This window comes from Pristiophorus japonicus, chromosome 9 (assembly GCF_044704955.1).
Source record: "Pristiophorus japonicus isolate sPriJap1 chromosome 9, sPriJap1.hap1, whole genome shotgun sequence".
Lineage (NCBI taxonomy): Eukaryota > Metazoa > Chordata > Chondrichthyes > Pristiophoridae > Pristiophorus > Pristiophorus japonicus.
Genome location: NC_091985.1, coordinates 214,029,802 through 214,048,199, shown reverse-complemented (window position 1 = coordinate 214,048,199; position 18,398 = coordinate 214,029,802). Strand labels below are relative to the sequence as shown.

The window sequence follows — 18,398 nt, the reverse complement described above, 5'->3', positions numbered from 1 at the left end:
CCCCTCAGAGAGAAGAAACTCCTCCTCATCTCAGTTTTAAATGGGTGGCCCCTTATTCTGAGACTATGTCCCCTAGTTTTAGTTTCCCCTATCAGTGAAAATATCCTTTCTGCACCCACCTTGTTGAGACCCCTCATTATCTTATAGGTTTAGATAAGATCACCTCTCATTCTTCTGAACTCCAATGTGTATAGGCCCAACCTACTCAACCCATCTTCATAAGTCATGTGTCCTCTGGTCACTGGGTAGATTGACCCCTTGGTTGTACCTGTACACCTGCAGTTTGGCTTTACCTATCCTGTTACTTACTGTCACCATAAGAACATAGAACTAGGAGCAGGAGTAGGCCATTTGGCCCCGCGAGCCTGCTCCGCTATTCAATGAGATCATGGCTGATCTTCTACCTCAACTCCACTTCCCTGCATTATTACCATATCCTTTGATTCCCTTAGCAGGCAGGGAAGTGAACTGAGTCCATGATCAGATCAGCCATGATCTTATTAAATGGTGGAGCAGGCTCGATGGGCCAAATGGCCTAATCCTGCTCCTATGTTCTTATGACACAGCTGGACATCTCCAATGATCCAGTCTGCCATCGACATCAGCATCGAAATGTACCGATGTCTGTCTTGAATATACACAAAGACTGAACTTCCATTGCCCTCTGGGGCAGAGAATTCCAAAGATTCACCACCATCAGAGTGAAGAAATTTCTCCTCATCTCAGTCCTAAATTGCTGATCCCTTATTCTAGACTCCCTAGCCTGGAGAAATATCCTCCCTGCATTTACCCTATCAAGCCCTGTAAGAATTTTGCATGTTTCAAAGAGATTGACTCTCACTTTTCTAAACTGTAGACTACTCAATCTCTCCTCATGGGGCAATTCCCCCATCCCAAGAACCATTCTGGTGAACCTTCATTGCACTCACTCTATGGCAAGTACATCCTTCCTCAGGTAAGGAGATCAAAATTGTACACAATATTCCAGATGTGGTCTCACAAGGATCCTATATAATTACACTGACGCGTTTACTCTTATACTTAAATCATTTTGTAATTAAGGCCAACATACCATTTGCTCTCTTAATTGATTGCTGTACCTGCAAGTTAACTTACAGTGATTTTTGTATGAGGGCACCCAGGTCCCTCTGAACACCAACTTCTCTCAGCATTTAAAAAATACTCTGCTTTTCTATTTTTCCTACCAAAGTGAGTATCTTCACAGTTACCTACATTATATTCCATTTACCATGTTCTTGCCCACTCACTTAGCCTGCCTGTATATCCCCTTGAAGCCTCTTTGCATCCTCCTCACAACTTGAGGTCCCACCTAGCTTTCTATAATCAGCAAATTTGGATATATAACATTTAGTCCTCTCATCCAAATCATTGATATATATTGTGAATTGCTGAGGCTCAAGCACAATCCTTGTGGTACCCCACCAGATACAGCCAGCCAACCTGAAAATGAACCATTTATTTCTACTCTCTGTTTTCTGTCCGTTAACCAATCCGCAATCCATGCTAGTACATTACCCCCAATCCCATGAGCCATAATTTAATTATCTCATGTGGCACCTGATCGAATGCTTTCTGAAACTCCAAATACACCACATCCATTGGTTTCCCCTTATCTATTCTGTTAGTTACAACCTCAAAAAACTCTTAACAGATTTGTCAAAGATGATTTCCCTTTCCTAAAGCTGTATTGACTCTGCCTAATCTTATTATTTTCTATGTGCCTGTTACCACGTCCTTAATAATGGAATCTAGCATTTTCCCTATGACTGATGTCAGGCTAACTGATCTGTAGTTCCCCATTTTCTCTCTCCCTCTGTATTTAGATAGCCCAGTTACATCTGCTATCTTCCAATCCACGGGAACCATTCTAGAATCTATGGAATTTTGCAAGATGGCAATTAATGCATCCACTATTTCTACAGCTACCCTTTTCAATACCCTAGGATGTAGGCCATCAGGTCCAGGAGATTTATTGGCTTTCAGTCCCATTATTTCTCCAGTACCATTTTTTTACTAATACTAATTTTTTTTAGTTCCTCATTCTCGCTAGACCCTTGGTTCTTCAGTAGTTCCGGCAAGTTTTTTGCATTTTTTCTGTGAAGACAGACAAAAAGTATGCATTAATTTCCCTGCAATTTCATTGTTCCCCATTATATCTCCTGTCTCAGCCTGTAAGGGACCCACATTTACTTTTGCTAATCTTTTCCTTTTTATATACCTATAGAAGCTTTTGCAATCTGTTATTTTGTCTCTTGCTAGTTTACTCTCATATTCTATTTTCCCTTTCTTTATCAATTTCTTGGTCCTCCTTTGCTGAATCCTAAAATCTTCCCAATCCCCAGGCTTACTGCTCTTTTTGGCAACATTATAAGAATCTTTCTTTGATCTAATACCGTCTTTAACTTCTCTTGTTGGCCATGGTTGGATCACAATTCCTGTGGGGTTTTTGTGCCCTAAATGAATGTATGTTTGTTGTAAATTATGTATTAATTTTTAAAATGCTAGCCATTGATTTTCTACCGTCATACCTTTTAATGTAGTTTCCCAATCTACCTTAACCAACTCTCCCCTACATAGTTTCTTTTGTTTAGATTTAAGACCCTAGTTTCAGATTTAACTAAATCACTTTCAAACTTAATGTAAAATTCTGTCATATTATGGTCACTCTTCCCTAAGGGCCCCTTTACTACAAGGTTAATTAACCCTTTCTTATTGCTCAATACTAGATCTAAAATAACCAGTTCTCTAGTTGGTTCCTCAACATATTGATCTAGAAAACCATCTTGTATACCTTTCATGAATTCGTCCTCCACAATATTACTGCAAATTTGTAATGCACTTATGAATGACTCCACGAGGCAACGTGTTGTACTCAAACTGTAGTGATCTTGATCCTTTATTCCAAACTTCAGAGTGAGGCAGCCGCATGGTCACTCTGCTTTTATACGGCCCCTGCCACCAGAGTAGGAAACCCCGGTCTCCACCAATTGCACCCTCTAGTGGTGCCAGCATAGTATGTACACATTGTAAACCTTATTGACAGTACATCAGGTAAACAAGTCTCCATCTTATGCAACTATACAGTGACTACACAGAGAGTAAATCTATAGTGTGCATATATAACATAATTCTCCCCCAAGTCCTTTCTGCCAATTACCTTTGCACTGTGTGCTCTGGCTTAGCTCTCCCCAGACTTAAGTGCCAGTAGCCCTTGCACCTTGGCTGTGCTTTGGCTTGGCTCTCGCCCTGTTAACCCCCAAGTCCTTTTGCCACAACTTTGGGTAGTGGTTACCAGTTTGGATGGTCTGATGATGCAGTGGTGATTCCAGTGGGTTGTGTGTGTGATCCATGTGTGTGTCCAAACATCCATTCCCCACCCCCGCCCCGCCGCCCCCCCCCCCGCCCCCCACAGCGAGATCATGCAGCTGGCCCATTACATTAACATATAGGATTAGACACAGTGAAAGTACAAAGAAAGGTTTTTACAGAAAAGTTTTTTAATTGGTTCAGGGACTTACATTAGTTACGTTTTACGGTCATGCGCCAGGATTGGGTAGATTGCATTCATGGTTCAGTCATGGTCAGTACTCAGGTAGCAGTACAGGTATGCAAGGACGCTGGTTCCAGAGAAACTGGATGGGGTCCTGGTCGTCTGATGGCGGCGCTGCACCCCCTGCTACTGGGGTGGGCTTGGTTCGCTCTCTTTGCCAGGACTCTGGGCCTTTGCCATTGCCTAATGGTGGGCAGAGCCACAGATGTGTATGGCCTTCCTGTCCTCCTTTGAGGGCTGCAGAATCTTCTGCCTGCTCTCTAATGGTGTTTTGAACCTGGCTGTTCCAGTTCCCATTCGGGGAACTCGTTGGTTCTGACCTTTCGCTCCCGGACATGGCCGAGGTAGCGACTGGGTCTGGGGGCTGCGCCGTCTCCACCCGAGTGGTGGGCAATGGCGGCTGACTGCGCGTATTGGCGCCATTTCCGTTTCCAGGTCCGTGACGAATAGTGCCATTCGGGGTGCCTACAGCATGGGATAGACCTGGGGCAGGGTATCAGCGTCTTTACCCTCCCGAATTCGCTCGTTTGCTACTTTTGGGGACACTCTATTCCCGATATTTTGCAACATTTTGTTCAAAATCTTAATCAGTTCGTTACATTGATTACCATGCATGCAATGTCTCTTTAAGTTTAGTTGGTTGCAGGTCTCCTTTAAGAGAACCCTGTTGGCTTTACCCCAATCAAGTCCTCGTGGTATGGCCATGGCCTTCTTTTTTTTCAGCCATGCTGCACCTCACTGCAGCAGGGACGCCATCTTGCCTCTGTCCTCAAGGTCGACTGCCTTGATCCTTCTCTCCTGCGATTCTGCCACAAAAGCTGGAAGAGTGCCTGTAAATTCGATCTTCCTCCCCAGGAGTCCTGCCACTGGAGCCGGGAAGGTGCTTTTAGATCGTTCTGGTCGGATCATTGTCACACAGTCTTGATGGATGGTCTGTGCCTCAGGCGCTGCGCTGGTCTGTTCTCTGGTGCCTGGCCCGAGCTACAGTGAGGTTTTGCTCTGCCTCTGAGCACGGGGGACATCGATTGCCGGAGTGAAGAGGTCTTCCCATTTCCACTGTATCTTCCCCATCCACCTTCTTTTGAGTAGTGTTGGACCATCACCTGCAACAATCCACAGAGGTAACTTGTGCACCACGCCATTATGGATTACCTTTACAACCGCACTACCAAGGACTGGGATCAGCTCCTTGGTGTAGGTGCGCAACTTTTCCTGTAATGAAACCAGCTCGGGTCGTTTTTTGTTCCATAACTCTCAAAGGCATCCTGGCTCATCACCGACTGGCTTGCTCCGAAGACTGGAACGCCATTCATCTCGACTTCTATTTTCACTGGAGGACAATTGGTGGTGCAGGTATACACTTCATACACTTCTTCTTGGGGTTGAGCTGCCACTCTGGCCAAATTATCATATGCCCACTGAGTAAGTCGTATTTCTTTTACACATACACTGGAGGTGGCCCTTCGTGATACAGGCTTTGCATACGTACTCAGCAAACCGACACTGGTTAGCCCTATGGTTTCCTCCGCAATGCTAGCATGATGCTACTCGATTAGCACCCCTTGGCGGACTCTGAGTTCTGGAACCCTGAGGTCTGTGCTCTCTGCCCTGGGCAGAGCCACATTCTACAGTCTTGCCTGTGAAAGGCGCAATTCTGTGTACAGTACTTGTCGGGTTTGAGTCCACAGGATGAATAATTTGCTTGGTGCTGCAGGTCGAGGTCATGAACGCCTGACTGATGCTGATGGCCCTCTGCAGGTCTACTGTGGTGTCGGCCGATAATAGCTTTTGAAGGAGGTCCTCGTGGCCAATTCCCATAACGAAGATGTCTCGCAATGCTTCGTTGAGGTGCGTGCTAAAATCACATGGTGCCGCAAGTCTCCTGAGGTCCGCAGCATATTTTGCAATCTCCTGGCCCTCAGGTCTGTGGTGAGAGTAGAATCTGTGCCTGGCCGTGAGGATGCTCTCCTTTGGTTTTAGTTGGTCGCGAATTAGTTCACTCAGCTCATCGTATGTCTTATCCTTGGCCTTCGTGGGTGCCAGCAAGTCCCTGACGAGGCGGGAGACCTCGGGCCCACAACTGGTCAGCAGTATAGCCTTGCGCTTCTCCGCCAATGAGTACACATCCCCTGCCAAGTCGTTTGCCACGAAATAATGCTCGAGTCTTTCCGTGAAGGCATCCCAATCATCACCCTCTCAGTGTGCCAAAGATAGCCATAATCGCATGAAAGTCTGTATACTCGTCATCAGTTATTATGTTTGTAATGCACTTATGAATGACTCCACGAGGCAATGTGTTGTACTCAAACTGTAGTGACGTTGGTCCTTTATTCCAAACTGCAGAGTGAGGCAGTTGCATGGTGGCTCTGCTTTTATACAGCCCCTGCCACCAGGGCAGGAAACCCTGGTCTCCACCAGTTGCACCTTCTAGTGGTGTCAGCATAGTATGTACACAGTGTAAACCTTATTGACAGTACATCAGGTAAAGTCTCCAACTTATGCAACTATACAGTGACTACACAGAGAGTATATCTATAGTCTACATATATAACAGGTTTGCCCAGTCTATATGCAGATTAAAGTCCCCCATGATAATTGTATTACCTTTGTTACATGCACCTCTAATTTCCTGATTTATACTGTGCCCTACATTACCACTGCGGTTTGGGGGCCTATAAACAACTCCCACCAATGTTTTCTGCCCCTTGCTGTTTCTTAGCTTCACCCAAACTGATTCTACTTCTTGATTTTACGAGCTAAGATCGTTTTCCTCTACCGTCTTTAGCCCATCCTTTATTATCAGGGCTACCCCTCCTCCTTTTCCATTTCTTCTAAAAGTTCCATATCCTGGAATATTTAGTTTCCAACTGTGGTCACTTTGCAACCATGTCTCCATAATGGCTATTAGATTAAACCTATTAATTTTTATCAGCGCTATTAATTTATCTATTCTGTTGCGAATGCTTTGTACATTCAGATAGAGTGCCTTTAGTTTTGGCTTTTTTCTATTTTTCTCTGATGTCTCCTCAGTCAGTAATGCCTCTCTGTCCATTCCTGACCCACTCTGTTTGTTTTTACCCAAAACTCTGCTCTGCTCTTGAGTCTTGGCATGTCTTTTGTTGCTTTTTCTCTATCTAAACCGTGCTGTACTTTCCTGGATCTCCCTGCCCCACCTTCATTAGTTTAAAGCCCTGTTTACTGCCCTAGTTATTCGATTCGCCAGGACACTGGTTCCTACCCAGTTCATGTCAAGCCTATCCTAGTGGAACAGCTCCCTCTTTGCCCAGTGCTGGTGCCAGTGCCCGTAAAGCAAACCCATGCCTCCCACACCACTCTTTGAGCCACGCATTTACTTTCTAATCTGCTTATCCTTACACCATTTGGCGTGTGGCTCAGGTAACAATCCAGAGATTATTACCTTTGCGGTTCAGCGTTTTCATTTAGACCCCAATTCCTCCAATTCTTTGAGCAGAACCTCATTTCTAATCCTACCTATGTTGTGGGTTCCTACATCGTCCACAAAAACTGGATCCTCCCCTCCAAATTCTGACTCTGATCTGCCCCAGGGAGAGGGCAGTGTGTGATGTCCCTGTGGGGTTCAGTATGTTCAGTGTCTGATCCTGAGCTGCCCCAGGGAGGGGGCAGTGTGTGATGTCCCTGTGGGGTGCAGTATGTTCAATGTCTGATCCTGAGCTGCCCCAGGGAGAGGGCAATGTGTGATGTCCCTGTGGGGAGAGTGAGATCAGTGTCTGACTCTGAGCTGCCCCAGGGAGGGGGCAGTGTGTGATGTTACTGTGGGGAGAGTGAGATCAGTGTCTGACTCTGAGCTGCCCCAGGGAGGGGGGCAGTGTGTGATGTTACTGTGGGGGTGCAGTATGTTCAGTGTCTGACGCTGAGCTGCCCCAGGGAAGGGGCAGTGTGTGATGTCCCTGTGGGATGCAGTATGTTCAGTGTCTGATCCTGAGCTGCCCCAGGGAGGGGGCAGTGTGTGATGTCCCTGTGGGATGCAGTATGTTCAGTGTCCGATCCTGAGCTGCCCCAGGGAGGGGGCAGTGTGTGATGTCCCTGTGGGGAGAGTGAGATCAGTGTCTGATCCTGAGCTGCCCCAGGGAGGGGGGCAGTGTGTGATGTTACTGTGGGGGTGCAGTATGTTCAGTGTCTGACTCTGAGCTGCCCCAGGGAGGGGGCAGTGTGTGATGTCCCTGTGGGGAGAGTGAGATCAGTGTCTGACTCTGAGCTGCCCCAGGGAGGGGGGCAGTGTGTGATGTTACTGTGGGGGTGCAGTATGTTCAGTGTCTGACGCTGAGCTGCCGTCATTCCTCCTGCTCTAGGGGGCAGTCACGCTCCTCTCAGTCGAGGTTAATTGGAGGGACAGCGTCATCTACTGGACACCGGCGGTATTTCAAGGCACATCATGTCCAGCTCCATCCCAGAGAAATTCAAAACCAACCAGCAGATTCAATTCATTTTATCATCAATTGTTCAACAAAGTTTAGCTCCATTTGTTGCAGCTTTCAGTATTTGAAGAAAGCTGTTTAAACAGTTAAACAGGATGCAAACACAATCAGCATTATTTTTATCTGACCCATTTCCCATTGATTAATTGGTCAAATATCCAGAATATTAAACTCCAGCCCAGTTATAGGGGTAATCAGTATCAGCAGAAAGAAACCCCAATTGTCAGAATGGACACGATTCAGTCTGGGATAACAGCAGAATCCAAACACTGCAGTCACTTGTGAACTCGCTGGTGTCTCAGCAGGTTGGATGATTGAGTGAATCCCTTCCCACACACGGAGCAGGTGAATGGCCTCTCTCCAGTGTGAACTCGCTGGTGTCTCAGCAGGCGGGATGACACAGTGAATCCCTTCCCACACTCAGAGCAGGTGAATGGCCTCTCCCCAGTGTGAACTCGCTGGTGTATCAGCAGGTAGGATGACTGAGTGAAGCCCTTCCCACACTCAGAGCAGATGAATGATCTCTTCCCAGTGTGTACTCGCTGGTGTGTCAACAGGTTGGATAACTGAGTGAATCTCTTCCCACAAATGGAGCAGGTGAACGGCCTCTCCCCGGTGTGAACTCGCTGGTGTACCAGCAAGAAGGATGACCGAATGAATCCCTTCCCACACTCAGGGCAGGTGAATGGTCTCTCCCCAGTGTGAACTCGCTGGTGAACCAGCAGGTCGGATGAGGTAGTGAATCCCTTCCCACACTCAGAGCAGATGAACGGTCTCTCCCCGGTATGAACTCGCTGGTGTACCAGCAGGTCGGATGAGGTAGTGAATCCTTTCCCACACACTGAGCAGGTGAATGGCCTCTCCCCAGTGTGACTGCGCCGATGAACTTCCAGATCAGACGGGCAAATTAATCTCTTCCCACAGTCCCCACATTCCCACGGTTTCTCCGTGGTGCGGGTGTCCTTGTGTCTCTCCAGGTTGGATGATCAGTTGAAGCCTCGTCCACACACAGAACACGTATACAGTTTCTCCCCGCTGTGAATGGTGCGATGTTTTTTCAGGCTGTGTAACTGGTTGAAGCTCTTTCCACAGTCAGTGCACTGGTACACTCTCACTCGGCTGTGTGTGTCTCGGTGCTTTTCCAATCACACTGATGTTTGAAATCTGTTCTCACAGACAGAACAGACAAACATTTCTCCTTCCACATTCAAAGGCCGATGATATTCAGGTCCTGAGGAATCGAGTGATTCAGTCAGAACTTGATGCGAAGTTTGGTTTGAGTTTCCCGTCTGCAAATCCTTCCCTTCTAATACCATGGAAAAGGAGTTTACAAAAACCATTACTGCAATTACAGGACAGAAATTCAGAACAGACAATTCTAGATTCTATGAAACATTCTTGCCTCTCTTGTTCCTCCAAAGCTGTAAATCCCCTATCCCATACACTCTCCGTCCTCCCTGTGCTGAAATTCAAACACATCGCACGTCTGAAGACAGCTTGTCCTCCACTCCCAGTTTTCACCATCTACTTTGTCAGGGTTCTAAACTCTCCGGTTCACCGCTTTCTCCTTTCCTGAAGGTGCTGACTCTGGCTGGGTTCAGTTCTACACTCACTGGTTCCCCTCTCCCTCCCCTGAAGGTGCTGACTCTGGCTGGGTTCAGTGCTACACTCACTGGTTCCCCTCTCCCTCCCCTGAAGGTGCTGACTCTGGCTGGGTTCAGTTCGACACTCACTGGTTTCCCGCTCCCTCCCCTGAAGGTGCTGACTCTGGCTGGGTTCAGTTCTGCACTCACTGGTTCCCCTCTCCCTCCCCTGAAGGTGCTGACTCTGGCTGGGTTCAGTTCTACACTCACTGGTTCCCCTCCTTCTCCTCCCCTGAAGGTGCTGACTCTGGCTGGGTTCAGTTCTACACTCACTGGTTCCCCTCTCCCTCCCCTGAAGGTACTGACTCTGGCTGGGTTCAGTTCCACACTCACTGGTTCCCCTCTCCCTCCCCTGAAGGTGCTGACTCTGGCTGGGTTCAGTTCTACACTCACTGGTTCCCCTCCTTCTCCTCCCCTGAAGGTGCTGACTCTGGCTGGGTTCAGTTCTACACTCACTGGTTCCCCTCTCCCTCCCCTGAAGGTACTGACTCTGGCTGGGTTCAGTTCCACACTCACTGGTTCCCCTCTCCCTCCCCTGAAGGTGCTGACTCTGGCTGGGTTCAGTTCTACACTCACTGGTTCCCCTCTCCCTCACCTGAAGGTGCTGACCCTGGCTGGGTTCACTGGGACCCTGTAGCCCTGCCCACACTTTGCTCCTCTGCAAAGATGGCCACACATGCACTCTACATCTCGATGAATCTTGGTGGCAGCGCACAAACCTGCAGCTTTCCATTATTATTAAATAAACTTTTATTTATATAGCACCTTTAATGTAGTACAACATCCCAAGGTGCTTCACAACAGAGTCAGAAGACCAGTTAGCCTAACATCTGTAGCACGACATTTGAAAAAGCATAATTCAGTCAAGCAGCGTCAGCATGGTTTTTCTCCTGCTATGGCCCAGTTTCGGATACACTCTTATGTCCTTTCCTGTCATGCTTTGGTTTTTGTTTCCCCCAATGCTACCCTGCTCTATTGCCTTCATCTTGTTCTTTAGGTTTCTGCTCACCTGAAACCTCCACCCCCACAACTGATTAGTTAAAGCTCTCTCGGCAAACCTAGTTATTCGATTCACCAGGACCCTAGCCTCAGCACGTTCCAAGTGGAGTCCGTCCCAAATATAATGTGGGAGAGTGTGAGGTTGTCCACTTTGGCAAAATAATAAAAAAGCAGATTATTTAAATGGAGAAAAATTGCAAAGTGCTGCAGTACAGAGGGACCTGCGTGTCCTTGTGCATGAAACACAAAAACTTAGTATGCAGGTACAGCAAGTAATCAGGAAGGCAAATGGAACGTTGGTGTTTATTGCAAAGGGGGATGGAGTATAAAAGCAAAGAAGTCCTGCTATAACTGTACTGGGTATTGTTGAGACCACACCTGGAGTGCTGCGTACAGTTTTGGACTCCGTATTTAAGGAAGAATATACTTGAATTAGAGGCTGTTCGGAGAAGGTTCACTTGGTTGATTCCGGAGATGAGGAGGTTGACTTATGAAGAGAGGTTGAGTAGGTTCGGCCTATACTCATTGGAGTTCAGAAGAATGAGAGGCGGGTCTTATTGAAACATAAAAGATAATGAGGGGGTTCGACAAGGTGGATGCAATGAGGCTATTTCCACTCATAGGGGAAACTAGAACTTTGGGACATAGTCTCAGAATAAGGGGTTGCCCATTTAAAACTGAAATGAGGAGGAATTTATTCTCTCATGTGGTTGTAGATCTGTGGAATTCTCTGCCCCAGGGAGCTGTGGCGACTGGGCCATTTAATATATTTAAGGCGGAGATGGACAGATATTTGAGCGATAAGGGAATAAAGGGTTATGAGGAGCGGGCAGGGAAGTGGAGGTGAGTCTATGATCAGATCAGACATGTGCTTACTAAATGGCGGAGCAGGGTCGAGGGGCCAAATGGCCTACTCCTGCTCCTATTTCTTATGTTTTTATGTTCTCATTACACAGTACCAGATCTAAGCCTGCTCCCTAGTTGGTTCCGCAACGTACTGTTCAAGGAAACTATCCCGGATACATACGATGAACTCTTCCTCAAGGCTACCTTGGCCTATTTGATTTGTTCAATCAATATGAAGATTAAAATTGCCCATGATTATTCTCGTTCCTTTTTTACAAGCCTCCATTATTTCTTGATTTATACTCCATCAAACAGTGTAGCTACTGTTCGGGGGCCTGTAGACTATGCCCACCAGTGAGTGTAGTATTTATTCTGTATCTGTCAGTCTCTGGTTAGCGAGTGTGGCTTTTCCTTTATACCTGTAAGTTTATGGTATGGAAGAGAGGTTTTCACTCTGTACCTGTCAATTACTGGTAAGTGAGTGTGGGTTTCATTCTGTGTCTTACATTCTCTGGTATGTGAGTGTCAGATTTACACAGTCCCTGTCATTTTCTGATCTGTGAATGTGGGTTTTATTCTGTATCTATCGGTCTCTGGAATATGAGTGTGGGTATTACTCTATCTATCGGTCTCTGGAATGTGAGTGTGAGTATTTGTCTGTAGCTGTAAGGGCCTGGTATGGGAATGTGGGTTTCACTATCAGTCAGTCAGTCAATCTCAGGTACTGGAGGTGATTGTGATTCTCTCTCAATCTGTCATTCAATGTGTCTGAGTGTATCATTATGTTTCTCTCAGTCTCTGGTACTGTGTGTGAGTGTGGGATTGATTATGTATCTGTTAGACTGGTGATATGTGAGAGTGTGGGATTGATTATGTATCTGTTAGACTGGTGATGTGTGTGAATGTGAGATTCATTATGTAATTGATAGTCTCTTGTACTGAGCTATTCTTGCTCTGTGTGACTGTTGGATTTAGTTCCTTCTCCACCTGCTGTAGGCGGATGATAGTTTGCGATTATTGATGACTGTCTCAGGAGGAGTTTTGGTTCAATCCATTTCGTCCATTTCTCTTCTCTTGTATGTTAGCTGTTGGGTTTGAGAGTCATTGTACAGACATCAATATGGATTGACATTGTGTCAGAGTCTATCTGTTCATGTGTGTGAGTAAGGGAGTGAAATTGGATCTGCCGTTCAGTGCAATATGATTGGACTTTGAAACAACACATTATTGTACTGCTCCAAGTGACTGGGATTCATAACATAACTCTGGAAATTTGGATTACTGTGGGACTGACAGCTTCTGCTGCCTGTGACAATATGATTGAGGTCAGTTCTGTGTCTCTGCGCTCTGTGAGTGATAATGTACTTACTGTGTGTGAGAAGGAGCTGCCTGCACTGTTCCTTGTGTTCCGGGTGGAGGAAAGATCACATTTATTCTGGCTTGGTGAAGTATTTTGCTCTGAGAATAATAATAGGAGAACACTATTAGTTATGATATGGACAGGTGATGGAGAGAATATAAAAATAAAGTTGTAATGAATGTATATGTTTATAATAAAGTAAAGTATCTGGAGAGAGGAATCCGTGATACAAACAGTGACATTGTCTGACCTCACTGCAGTACAGCGACACTCAGATTCACCACACCAGGTGTGTAGGACGGTTCTATCGTAAGTTATCAGCATCCAGACACAACCCAAACCCAGCACTGGTCCATGAATGGGAACACCCGATTGGCACAGTCCAGGTTTATATCTCCCACTCCCATGGGATTACCTGTAAAATTCTGAATCGCTTCCTGGAATATAACCACAGGTACCTGGGCTGTACAACAATTGTTCTCAGTCTATTGGAATCGAGTTAAGGGCCTGTGTCATTAACAGAATGTCACAGTGACCGAATCCTGATGTTTCTGAGGGGGCGACAATGTATCTCTCGATCACCAGCAACATGATTCTGGAGAATTCAACTCACCAAAACAAAATAACCCATTTTTGAAATGTCTCCTGTCACATTCCTCTTCTGGTGCCTGCAATAGATGCACTTTGTGAAACTCCTCACATCCTCACTCTCAGGCTGTGTTTCCACTGTTCAATGTCCAAGAACAACAGACACTGAGATTGGAACTGAATCAGGAACATTCATTACTGATTTGGGGAAAGAAAGCAGCAATGATTTGAAAGAGCGAGGTGATTTACTTTCTCTGTTACCTTACACTGTACACACGGCCCGAGAATGGGCTCCCACTTCCCCCACTCACTCCATGTTCCAGAACTAGTTCCTGCTCCACTCCACCTCTTACAAACAGCCCCCGACTGCCGCTGAACTTACCCCGACTCAAAGCCCATCTGCGGACATAATCCCAATGCGATGAGCTGCTGTAAGAAGGCTGCTGTTTGCTCCCTTACTCGGGCCTGGGATATCTGAGTTAAATGATCATCAGCCCAGCACAGAGGAAACGGCAGCGACTGACAGAGCTGGGGGAGGGGAGCTCACATGGGCCCTTCCCGTCGGTTTAAACACTGTGTGGGGAGGGGAGGGGAGGAGCAGCATGTATTTAGCGCATGCTCAGACCATCTTTTTGTCACAAATTAAATTAGCAAAAATAGGATTATTTCACAAGTTGCTTTTATCACTAATTTAATGGGCCACCTTGAGAACATGTTAGTTATCATCCGAATAACTGAAATAACGATTGTGTGAGTCTGACACTGGGGTACGAGTGCCTAAACTGTTTTACTCATTCCGTCAGCCTCTGGCGTGTGTGTTTCCCTGTCAGTTTCCGACAGGAGTGTATGGGTTTTACTTGCATATTATTGTTCAGATACATGGGTGTGGGTTTCATACTCTACCTGTCAGTTTTTGTGAAGTGAATGTGAGATTTATTCTGTACCTGTCAGTCTCTGCTATGTGAGTTGGGATTTATTTTGTACCTGTCAAGTTTTGATATGTGAGTGTGGGTTTTATTCTGTACCTGTCAGTTTCTGATATATGAGTGTAGGTTTTATTCTGTACCTGTCAGTTTCTGGTACATCAGTGTGTACTTTAAACTAGATTGTCAGCTTCTGGTATGTGAGTGTTGGATATTGACCAGTATCTGTCAGTTTTTCGGATCGGAGTATGGATTTTATTCTGTATCTGTCAGATTCCGGTATGGGAGTATGGGATTTAATCGGCACCTGTCAGTTTCTGATATGTGACTGTATTTTTAATCTGAATCGGTCACTTTCTGTTATCTAAGTGTGGATTGCATTCTGTACCTGTCAGTTTCTGCTATGTGAATGTGGGTTTTATTTTGTACTTGTCAGTTACTGCTGTGTGAGTGTAGGAATTAATATGTACCTGTCAGTTTCTGGGATGTGATTGTGTTTTTTTTCTGTACCATCAGTTTGTGGTAGATGTGTGGGGTGTCAAGTTTCTGGTATCTGCGTGTGGATTTTTACCTTTATATGTCAGTTTGTGCTATGTGAATGTGAGATTCATTCTGTATCTCTCAATCTGGGGTGAGTGAGTGTGTGTTTCCTCTGTACCTGTCAGTTTCTGGTATGTGAGTGTGTGTTTTATTCTGTATCTCTCATTCTGGGGTAAGTGAGTGCGGGATTTATTCTGTACCTGTCAGTTTCTGGTATGTGAGTGCGGGATTTATTCTGTATCTGTCAGTTTCTGGTATGTGAGAGTCTGTTACATAAGGAACAGGAGACCATTCAGTCCCTCGAGTCTGTTACATTGGAACAGGAGGAGGTCATTCAGTCCCACGAGCCTGTTACATAAGGAACAGGGGGAGGCCATTCAGTCCCTTGAGTCTGTTACATAAGGAACAGGGGGAGGCCATTCAGTCCCTCGAGTCTGTTAGGGGAACCAGTGGATGTGGTATATTTGGACTTCCAGAAGGCATTTAACAAGGTGCCACATAAAAGGTTACTGCACAAGATAAAAGTTCAGAGGGTTGGGAGTAATATATTAGCATGGATAGAGGATTGGCTAATGAACAGAAAACAGAGAGTAGGGATAAATGGTTCATTCTCGGGTTGGCAAGCAGTAACCAGTGGGGTGCCATAGGGATCAGTGCTGGGACCCCAACTATTTACAATCTATATTGACGACTTGGAGGAAGTGACCAAGTGTAACGTAGCCAAGTTTGCTGATGATACAAAGATGGGAGGAAAAGCAATGTGTGAGGAGGAGACGAAAAATCTGCAAAAGGACATAGACAGGCTAAGTGAGTGGGCAAAAATTTGGCAGATGGAGTATAATGTTGGAAAGTGTGAGGTCATGCACTTTGGCAGAAAAAAATCAAAGAGCAAATTATTATTTAAATGGAGAAAGATTGCAAAGTGCTGCAATACAGCGGAACCTGGGGGTACTTGTGCATTAAACACAAAAGGTTATTATCCAGGTAGAGCAAGTGATCAGAAAGGCCAGTGGAATCTTGGCCTTTATTGCAAAGGGGATGGAGTATAAAATCAGGGAAGTCTTGCTGCAGTTGTACAGGGTATTGGTGAGGCCACACCTGGAATACTGCATGCAGTTTTGGTTTCCATATTTACGAAAGGATATATTTGATTTGGAGGCAGTTCGAAGAAGGTTCACAAGGTTGATTCCGGAGATGAGAGGGTTGACTTATGAGGGATGGTTGAGTAAATTGGGCCTCTGCTCATTGGAATTCAGAAGAATGAGAGCTGATCTTATCGAAACGTATAAGATTATGAGGGGGCTTGACACGGCTTCTGCTTTGATTGAAAAATAACCTGCCCCTGTTATTCCAGTTCTAGTGCATGCCTCTATTATTATAACTATTGTTATGTTCAGGTCTCCAGTCACCCTGGTTCAATCCTTGTCACTGGATAAAGGCTTAGTTCTGTTAAGCCCGTGTGGTAGCTGATGTGCAATGGTCACCACACATTTAAAAAAATCCACGCACAGGCATCTCCCACCCTTCAATTGGAGTTCAGGACTGGAATATCGGGTCCTTCATTCAAACATCTGTGAACTCTTGTGGAAGCAAGGCATCCTCGTTCGAGGGACCGCCTATGATGAATAACAGGCAGACTCGAGTGTTACACTGAACACAATGCTGGATCTAGTGTGATGGTCACACAGGCAGTATCTAGTGCAACAAAACAAAGATTGGGTTTCATCTTATAGTGCGTGCAAATCAGGGCCTATTGTTATAACTGCAAATGGTTTGCCGAGTGTCTAATAACAGAGTGAAGGCCCACTGCAGTATGAATGGGTGGGGTTAGTGTAATAACACAGGCACGGTCTAGTGTAATGGGAACAGGGAACAGTTTGTGTCAGCCTTGGCTCAGTGGTAGCACTCTCGCCCCTGGGTCAGAGGGATCGTGGGTTCAATTCCCATCCAGAGTCCTGAGCCCATAACCTAGGCCGACACTCCGTGAGTGCTGAGGGTGTGCTGCACTAGTGTCATCTTTCCGATGAGGTGTTGAACCAAGGCCTCCTCTGCATCCATTTACCCTGCACCCAAATTAACTAAAAACTGATTATCTTGTCATCTCACATTGCCCTTTGTGTGATCTTACTGTGGAAAAAAAATTTCTGCTAAGTTTCTACATTACAACAGTGACTTCACTTCATTGGATGTAAAGGTGCGGACATTCTATGTTAATGTACAATGTTGGTTGCAGCCCCTCTTCCAATATTTGAAGGGGCTGCTCCTCAAATTCTGGTTGCATTTCAGTCCCACACTCCTGATCTTTGGGCACCCTGTGCGGAGGGGAGTGGGTAGGTCGCAGGGCCTCCTCGTAGGACTGCTGCTGGGCGTGGCCATCAACCGGTCCAGGCAGCGGGTGGTCGAGGGAGTCGTTCAGCCTCTCTTCCGTGGTTACATCCGAGCCAGGGTGTCCCTGGAGATGGAGCATGCGGTGTCCACCGGTATGCTTACAGCCTTCCGCAAGAGGTGGGCACTGGAGTGCATCATCACCCCCAGCAACCAAATTTTAATTTGATTTAAGTTTACCGTCCAAAGTTCAATTGGTTTATTTTGTCGGTTTTAGTGCCTCTACCCCCCTTTAATCAGGGGTCACTTGATTAATATTTACAACAAAAATAGTTGTAAAGGTGCAGAGGTTATGATAGGTGTTGTACAAATGCAAGTCTTTCTGTTTGTCCAATAACTATAGATGTGTGGTTGGCTTGTATTCTCTGGAATATAGAAGGTGGTTTGACGGAGATTTTTAGCATTTTGAAAGGAATTGATAGGGCAGAGAGAAACCTTTTCTGTTGGTGGGAGAGTCTAGAACAAGGGGACCTAGCCTTAAAATCAGAGCCTGGTCATTCAGGGGAAAAGTTAGGAAACACTTATTCATACCAAGGGTGGTAGAAGCGTCAAGTCGCTGGAGAAATATCACCAACGATGTCTCCGCAAGATCCTGCAAATCCCCTGGGAGGACAGACGCACCAACATTAGCGTCCTCGACTAGGCCAACATCCCCAGCATTGATGTACTGACCACACTTGATCAGCTCCGCTGGGCAGGCCACATCGTCCACATGCCAGACACGAGACTCCCAAAGCAAGTGCTCTACTCGGAACTCCTTCACGGCAAACAAGCCAAAGGTGGGCAGAGGAGACGTTACAAGGACACCCTCAAAGCCTCCCTGATAAAGTTCAACATCCCCACTGACACCTGGGAGTCCCTGGCCCAAGACCGCCCTAAGTAGAGGAAGTGCATCCAGGAGGGCGCTGAGCACCTTGAGTCTCATCGCCGAGAACATTCAGAAAACAAGCGCAGGCAGCGGAAAGAGCGTGCGGCAAACCAGTCCCACCCACCCTTTCCCTCACCGGCTATCTGTCCCACCTGTGACAGGGACTGTGGTTCTCGTATTGGACTGTTCAGCCACCTAAGAACTCATTTTAAGAGTGG

General features: G+C 46.2%; 1 long non-coding RNA gene and 1 pseudogene across 1 annotated transcript; both read right to left on the bottom strand.

The window, feature by feature from the left end:
- Positions 1 to 18,398, bottom strand: part of LOC139273616 (zinc finger protein 850-like) — a 170,773-nt pseudogene that overhangs the window by 118,458 nt on the left and 33,917 nt on the right.
- LOC139273691 (uncharacterized) lies at positions 8,919 to 13,972 on the bottom strand. Its single transcript, XR_011595296.1, has 3 exons — positions 13,847 to 13,972; positions 12,886 to 12,974; positions 8,919 to 9,334 (listed from the first exon to the last, which is right to left on the bottom strand). It is a non-coding gene; the product is annotated as an uncharacterized lncRNA (long non-coding RNA).